Below are 7,286 nucleotides of genomic sequence, written 5' to 3'. Positions count from 1 at the left end.
TTTTTCTTGTTTTGTACCTCTAATAAAGTGTCCCTCCCCTACCACTGTAAATTAAAGAATTGGTATTCTGGTTTGTATGTATTAGGATTCGTGACCTCGGTTAACAGACAGCATCCCAGAGAGGAGAGACCCTCCATCAGCATATTGGACAAATCAGGTTCCATGTCTGGAAGGCTGAAGATGACACCTTGGGCCATCGCGAATTCCCACAGGGTAAACACTACCTTCAAAGTCCCCTTGACGGCCAGCCAGCCGCACTCTTAGAAGATGCCCTGCTGGACCCTGTGAGACCAAACAACGTTTCCTTTAAACTGATATTATTATAGAGTGCATGACTGCAAGAAAAGAAATTCCAATTCTAGACTAAAAGGAGATTATCAACAGCACAACTGCAGCCTGGAGGTAATGCTGTGGTGTGTGATGGGAAGTGGGGAGAAGGGAAAGGGAGGGGAACTGACATTCATGGGACACCTACCTTGTTTTACCAGGTCCTGCATACTTATTTTGAATAAGAAGAATAACCAGAGAACAGGCTTGAGAAGGGTAAGTAAATTGACCAGAGTTAGCTAACTAGTAGCTCAGAGGGATGGTATGCAACCCCAGGCCTGGCTAGTTTGAAGAGTAATAATAATAACAAGCGGAGATAATTTGTATCAGAATAAGTATAAAAGTGCCCTTGTAATAAGACTTAGAAATTAGAATGCACAGTTACCTAAGAGAGACACTCTCCTCAAGTTCTTTTTCAAGCATCCAATAGATGTGTGCTGTTTGGAATTACTTTTCAGTCCTGTGTGAAGGGAAAATGATAATAAGCTCAATGAGAAGCTATGGGATTAAAAGAGTGTATGGAACATGCTTCCTGCCCCTGCCCCCTGCCCCCGCCCCCTGCCCCCTGCCCCCTGCCCCTGCCCCTGCCCCCGCCCCCGCCCCTGCCCCCTGCCCCTGCCCCCTGCCCCCTGCCCCCTGCCCCGGATCCAAGGCGTATTTAAACAAGCGGTACACAGGAATGCTTGGAGATGTAACGGAGACTCAGCATATGTATGAATTTTTCTTGCCCTTGTGGAATTTTGCTCTTGGATTTTGTAAACAGGTTAAATTCCAAATTAAAATTGCCACACTGCTGCTTGTTAAATCTTCACTTCTTATAAACAAATAGGTGTATTATTTACAAAAGGGAAGATTCAATATTTACATAGCTTTTTTAAAGAGCCCCTGGCTGGAACATGTCACCAGAACCTTCCTCCATGGAGAGGGGATGAGATGAAATGAGGCTTCTTTGGTGCAGATTCTGAGAACAGGGGCTTAGCCTGCACTTGGAAGCCACCTTTGGTTAATGCCAGACTCCAGGCTGCACCCACATTTGGACCTCTGCCTCTCCTTGTTCCTGTCCCTCATCAGTGTGCCTCTAAGTGGGCATCTGGCCACTTAGGCTAGAGTCACCTGGGATGAATTTTCAAAATGGATCAGCATTAAAATTTGAGGGTGGGGGGGAATAAATCTCAGGGTTGAGAATCACTGCTTTAACCAAGGCAGCGCCTAATAGGAAAGCTTCCTCAAGCCTCACCCTTGACTCAGAGTTCGGACTTTGTCTCGTGAGCATTGGGAAGGCACCAAAGGGGTTAGAGCAGAGAAAAGACGTGATCACATTTTGAATGGTAACAGATCAGTCCAGTTCTAGTGTGGAGAAGAGACTGCTAGGACTAAGGATACCAGCCATAAAGCTGTGGTCCAGGTGAGGAAGGGCGCTGAGCAGTGGTAGAGCAGTGGCAGTGGATGGATCGGAGAGGCACCCAGGGACAGGAATGGAGACTCACTGGCTGGAGGGTGGGGAGGTCATCAGGGGATGGAAAGAAAGAAATTAAAGATGAATTTACTATGTTTGGAGTGGCGCACCACATACTATTGTAGAACTCAAATTATAACCCAGATGCTCTGATACTTACAAATGTTCAAATATAGCATACTTTGACTTGTATGAGATCAGTTAAGTGACAGAGCTTTTTTTGTTTAATTTTACAGTTAACAAAAGTGTATTCTTTGATTTTTTTTTTTGGCTTGGGGGCTTGATAATATAAAATTTAAACATCGTGTCTAGTTCCTACTAAAGTTATTTCTCTTTTTAGGTTCTCTGAGAAGTTGAACAATAAACCAGAGCTTCAGCTTTCATTCCATAGGGCTAAAAATACTCCAGTCTTCTAACCTGAAATTTGGAAGTAAGCACCCTCTTTTAAGTCACTGGCAAATCTCCTTTTTTTCTCTCTGTCTCACCCCCTCTATCCTAGACTTTCCTGGGATGCTTTATTTGGAGCTTTTTAGTCCACAGATGGGTTATATCTAACTGGAACTGGAGGAATTTATAGGGGGCAGAATGTAGCAATAGTTGCAGAACAAGAAGTACAATCTGATCACTTTATTTTTCAGTTTTATTCTTTACATTTACAGTGTTTTTTTTTTCTTGATTACAAAATAGTCAGACATTATTATCATTATTAGAAATTCAAACAATACAGGAAAGTTTGATACAGAAAGAGAAAATACCCTGTCATCTCGGTCTCAGGGATATCCACGTTAACAGTTTGGCGTATACTCTCCCAGATTCCTGCACTAACATAGGATTAAGGTTAGGAGTTGACCAGTCATTGAGTGGGGAGCCAGGGCTGAGAACTTGTGTTCGTAAGAGACATTACAGAAGCTGGAGACGCAGTTTGGTGCTAGGACAAGGCGTGTGACGTGGGCGTGGCCAGAAGTGAGGGTGGAGGCAGGCGGGGACTTTGAGAGCGTCGTGTGTGTGCCTCCGTGCACCCATGCACACGTATGCACTTGCGCACCTTTTAAAGAAATTGGATCATTCAGATTTCTTTAGAGTTCTCTTCCAAAACTTGTTTTTCACAGGAAGATCTTCCCACGTCAGTACATTTAGATATTGCTCATCCTTTTTAAAAACAGCTCTGAAGTACTACTCTGTTATTTGGGTCTACAAAATTTGTTGAACCAAACCACTACTGGTGTGAGTAGTTTCAAGTTTTTGCTATTAAGAGCAAATGAACATTAGGTAAATACCCATGGAAGAATCTCTGATGGCTTAATTTCTAGGATTGATAGCAATTGCTAGATCAACCACTATGCAGATTTAAAATTTTGCATGACCTGCTGTGTTCAGGATTGGCTATTCCCTTACATCCTTAGCAGCACTGAATGCTATTTATTTATTTTTTGCCAACCTGATGAGCAAAAAGAAAAATCTCGTTTAAAATTTTATTATTGACGTTGAACGCCTTTTCATACCTTTCTTGCCTGTAGGTATTTATTCTGTGAGTTATCAGTTCACGCCTTTTGTTTCCGATTACTTTAGGCCAGCTGCCCTTACGGGCTAATAAAACTGTTACTGTAGAGGTTTGTGATTTCATTTAGCCAGAGCATTTGCTGTGTTGGCGAGACAATGAAAATCCATGACCTTCAGTATCTTGGAGTCATTTGTGCTTTCAGTTTTTGCTGAAATCGCAGGGCACTATTTTCTTTTATAACGAGCCATATTTGCTTCTGCCCTTTTTCTCGTGACTCCCTTAATCCATGGACCCCAAAACTCCTAATTTCCACCAATCAATTTAATCTTTTTAAAAAGAGACATTTTAAAAGGCCTTGAGGAATGCTTGGGGCTCCACATCTTTATTTTCTATTTATGGATTTATGGTTTTCTGGGAAGGAGACACAGATTTTCTTTTGGATGTGGCCTGTCTTCCTATTTAGACTTCACAGTTCTCTATCAGCAACCAGAGAACTTGTGCCACCAGGGATCCAAATTAGTCCACATGTCTGTTCCAACTAGCATTGGACTGAAACATATCAGACTTGTCCCCAACATGCGTCATACTTAGTCTGTAGCTAGACAAACTGAAAGAAGTAAGTTCTCCTAGGAATCGTGGCACAGACTGCTTTCTGCATCATCAGGGTGGGAAAGAAAAACATCGTAAGGAATTTTAAATACAGATGTAAGGAGCCATTGGAATTATAGATCGGGATGTTCAGAAATCTTAGAATTATGAATTTGGGGTGAAACTGCCCTTTTGATGAGACACAAACCAACTTCCTCCTTTTAGGGGTGATACCCAGATAGGTGCTGTCCAAGCTTGCCCAGCCAGTAAGCATCAGAGCTGGAATGCAGGCTTCCTGACTTGTGGTCCACCGTTTTTCTTTTTCTTCTAGGCTGCCTCCTCTTCTGATCTAACTGGAAGAAGAATTTTACTTAGAAGATTCATATATTATTAATTCCAAAAGTTACTTTAGTGATCATCTGTCACAAGGAAGAAAGCTGAGTCTCAGAGAGATGAGGTAACTTTCTTGCAGGTCACAGGACTAGTAGGTATCACCAAGAACAGGGCACAGGTGGCATGTCTTATTGCAAAAGAGGGCTCTCTCTTCCAAGTCGCCCTGGTATCCTCCACCAAGTCCTCAAAGCCAGTGGAAACGTTTTGGAAACTGTCATGGCTGCCCTCAAAAGTGAAGTAATAAGAGGCTTCCTCCTGCCGGTGCTCTGAGAAAACATTGGTCTGTCCTTTAAGGTAGTCTAACCCTGCACCTTGCATCTTACTGAAAAGAAATAATCCTCAGGGTCCTATTGGTTTTGTGACTTGTGGAATAATATATGCATTCAGGGTAGGTATATTTATATTTTTCTGGTAATAAAATATCTCATCGCTTTCCTACTGTTTAGGTTAGGTTCTGTTTATAAGGAATACTGATGTAAGTTAGCTTGAAACAGGGGATTTTACTGTAGGAACTGAGATAGCTCCAAAGATTGAGGCAACCTGAGGAACTGGTCAACTCCAGGGACCCACTGCTCAGGCCATCTCTTTCTCATGGCTTCTTGTTTCTCCTTATACTTCTGCTCAGTTCTCCTCATTACTAACTGGCTGGTTCTGCTTGTTAGACGTTTCTGAACTTTCTTAACTCTGGCTTGCTTATGGCTTTTGCCTGCCATGTCCCTGACTTTCCCTTAGGGCATCCTTATTCTTGTTGCTATGGGCTCGTTCCTTCCGTGTTTCCTAGTCCCAGCTCTTGCAAGACAGAGAATGTGATTGGCTCAGCTCATCTTTTTGCACTTGGACATGAGTCATAGTTGCCCTCCAGACCATGGGATTGGCTGTCCTTTGGTCTGGTGCCCATCCCTACACTAATCAGATGTGTGCAAAGAAGGGTTCCATCACATGGAAAATCACCTGCCAAGTGAAGATCTGTTAATGGGTCAATTTCTTTCAAAGGGGCTGAAGCATCATAAATACATCTAATGCGTCTGCTTTTTAAAAAATTAAGATTCAAGTATCGTGGAACTGAATTTGTTAATTGGCATCTTTTGCAAATTTGGGGGGAATTATTAAAATGTGTTATTCAGGAATTCTTTCAACTATCTAAAAGTGAGTCATGACACCACTATAATTTCCCATCCATGGACTGGTGGGCTCTTTTCCAAGTATTTGTGTTGGGTTCCACTCCCTCAAAACTGAAATTTCAGCATGTCACTAGCAGAGAATGAACCCATACGCCTTGGCCTCTGAGCTCTGTCCTGAGAGGGTCTTGTGATCTCTATGTTCCTGACCTGGGCATTCCTTGGTAACAGCTTTACTACACTTAAACCTTATTCTCATATGTAAGCCATATTTTATGGCCCATTGATAAAAAATCAGTTGATTTAGGAGCTTGGGATGGTGCATGGAGTTGAGTAGACATGCAGAAAAAAGGAATTAACCTTTAGTGAGCACCTACCATGAACCTGGTGTGAACATTCTCATTTTATAGATGAGGAAGCTGAGGTTCAGAGAAGGTAAGGCACTTGCCCAATGAGACACAGCAAGCAGGTAGTAGAGCTAGAATTTAACGCAGATCTACCTAATTCAAAATCCCAGTCTTTGTATCATACCTTGGAGTTGGTGGGTGAGAGGGAGGGTGGGAGGAAGAGGGTATTTCAGGTGAAGAGAATGGAGATGGTTACAGGGAAAGGTGTGCAATATAGATGGGCAAAGAGAAAGTGATGCAGAGACTGTTGACTGGGGGTGGTAGATTCCTGCTGGAGATGGAGGGAGATTAAATGTCAGAGGCAGCCAGATTCTTGCACAATATAAAGGCCAGCCTAGGGTGTAACTGACATTTTTGGAGGCCTTGGGGAGTCACTAAAGGCAGGCATGATGTAACCGAGGCAGCTGTTTAGACTAGAAGGATTAGCCTGGAGACAGGTGTCAGAAGGATTGGACTAAAGCCTCGAGGTGATTTAGGCATGCATAGCTAGGGGGGCCCTGTAATCTTAGGAAATGTTTCACAGCTGGCTTCATCGTCTGAAGCAGGAGGCTTTTTCAAGTGCCCTACCTCCTTGTCTTCTCTATGACAGTCACAAGCTTGGAATTGTCAGTCCTGCAGGAACTGAGCTCTGCTACAAAACATTGCCTCTGGTAGAGAGATATGCTGTTCATCTCTTATAATATATCCTATTTGAAGCTTCCAAATGTTGCGCTTTTTGATTTTTAAAAACAGAACTGATCCAAAGGGTAGTGAGCACGGGAAGCTGAGACTGTGGTCTAAATTCCCCTTGAAAGTCTTAACCACGGGTGAGATTTTGTATATGTATCAATCATACCATTTCCACGCTTGGTCTCTGTTCCTGTCACTCCAAGTGTGAGAAGAGATAGACAATTTAGATAAAGGAGAAGTTCCTAGGCTTTACCTTCTAGTTCTCCTTTTTCTTTTCCATAGTAAAATTACTATGAAATTACTTGTAAGAAGTTTCAGGCAACTGGGCTAAGCTACTTGTGGGTTTGTCTTGGGAAGAGTGAAAATCAGTAACTTTTATTTTCTTCTGTGTGTTTTGCAGCTATCGAAGCTACTTATATAATTCGAGCCTGCCAATCACACAAATAACATTGGTGCTGAAACATGTCTTTCTGTCACTAGAGATTAAGTACCAAGTTTGGAGGTGGGTTCGTTTGTCAGTTTTATTGGTGAGAAGACCGAAGAGGAGGGTTTAACCCCTAAATCCAGAGGGGTCAGTAATAATACAGGTGGAGAAACCCATTGATAAAAATGGTGACAGGTTGAACTGTCTTTTCCTTTTGCCCCAGCCTGAACTTGGAGCCTCTCTTTCTTAACATAGCTGAAGGCATAAAACAAAATGACAACCTTGACAAAACAGAGGAAGAAACCCTCTGTACAAACACTAAACTGGTGATTCCCCCAACCCAATGAAATACTAATAAAGCCAAATCAAAAACTTTGACTGGCTGCCCTCAATGTGCAACACA

At 42.6% G+C, this 7,286-nt stretch overlaps 1 long non-coding RNA gene across 1 annotated transcript; it reads left to right on the top strand.

Moving 5' to 3' along the window:
• The first annotated feature begins 486 nt into the window (after positions 1–486).
• LOC137220714 (uncharacterized) lies at positions 487–4,679 on the top strand. Its single transcript, XR_010941757.1, has 3 exons — positions 487–543; positions 2,124–2,213; positions 4,204–4,679. It is a non-coding gene; the product is annotated as an uncharacterized lncRNA (long non-coding RNA).
• The last annotated feature ends 2,607 nt before the right edge of the window (positions 4,680–7,286 follow it).

The sequence above is a fragment of the Pseudorca crassidens genome, chromosome 3 (genome assembly GCF_039906515.1).
Source record: "Pseudorca crassidens isolate mPseCra1 chromosome 3, mPseCra1.hap1, whole genome shotgun sequence".
Lineage (NCBI taxonomy): Eukaryota > Metazoa > Chordata > Mammalia > Artiodactyla > Delphinidae > Pseudorca > Pseudorca crassidens.
The sequence above is the reverse complement of the archived record's forward strand: the minus strand, read 5'-3'. Positions and strand labels throughout refer to the sequence as shown.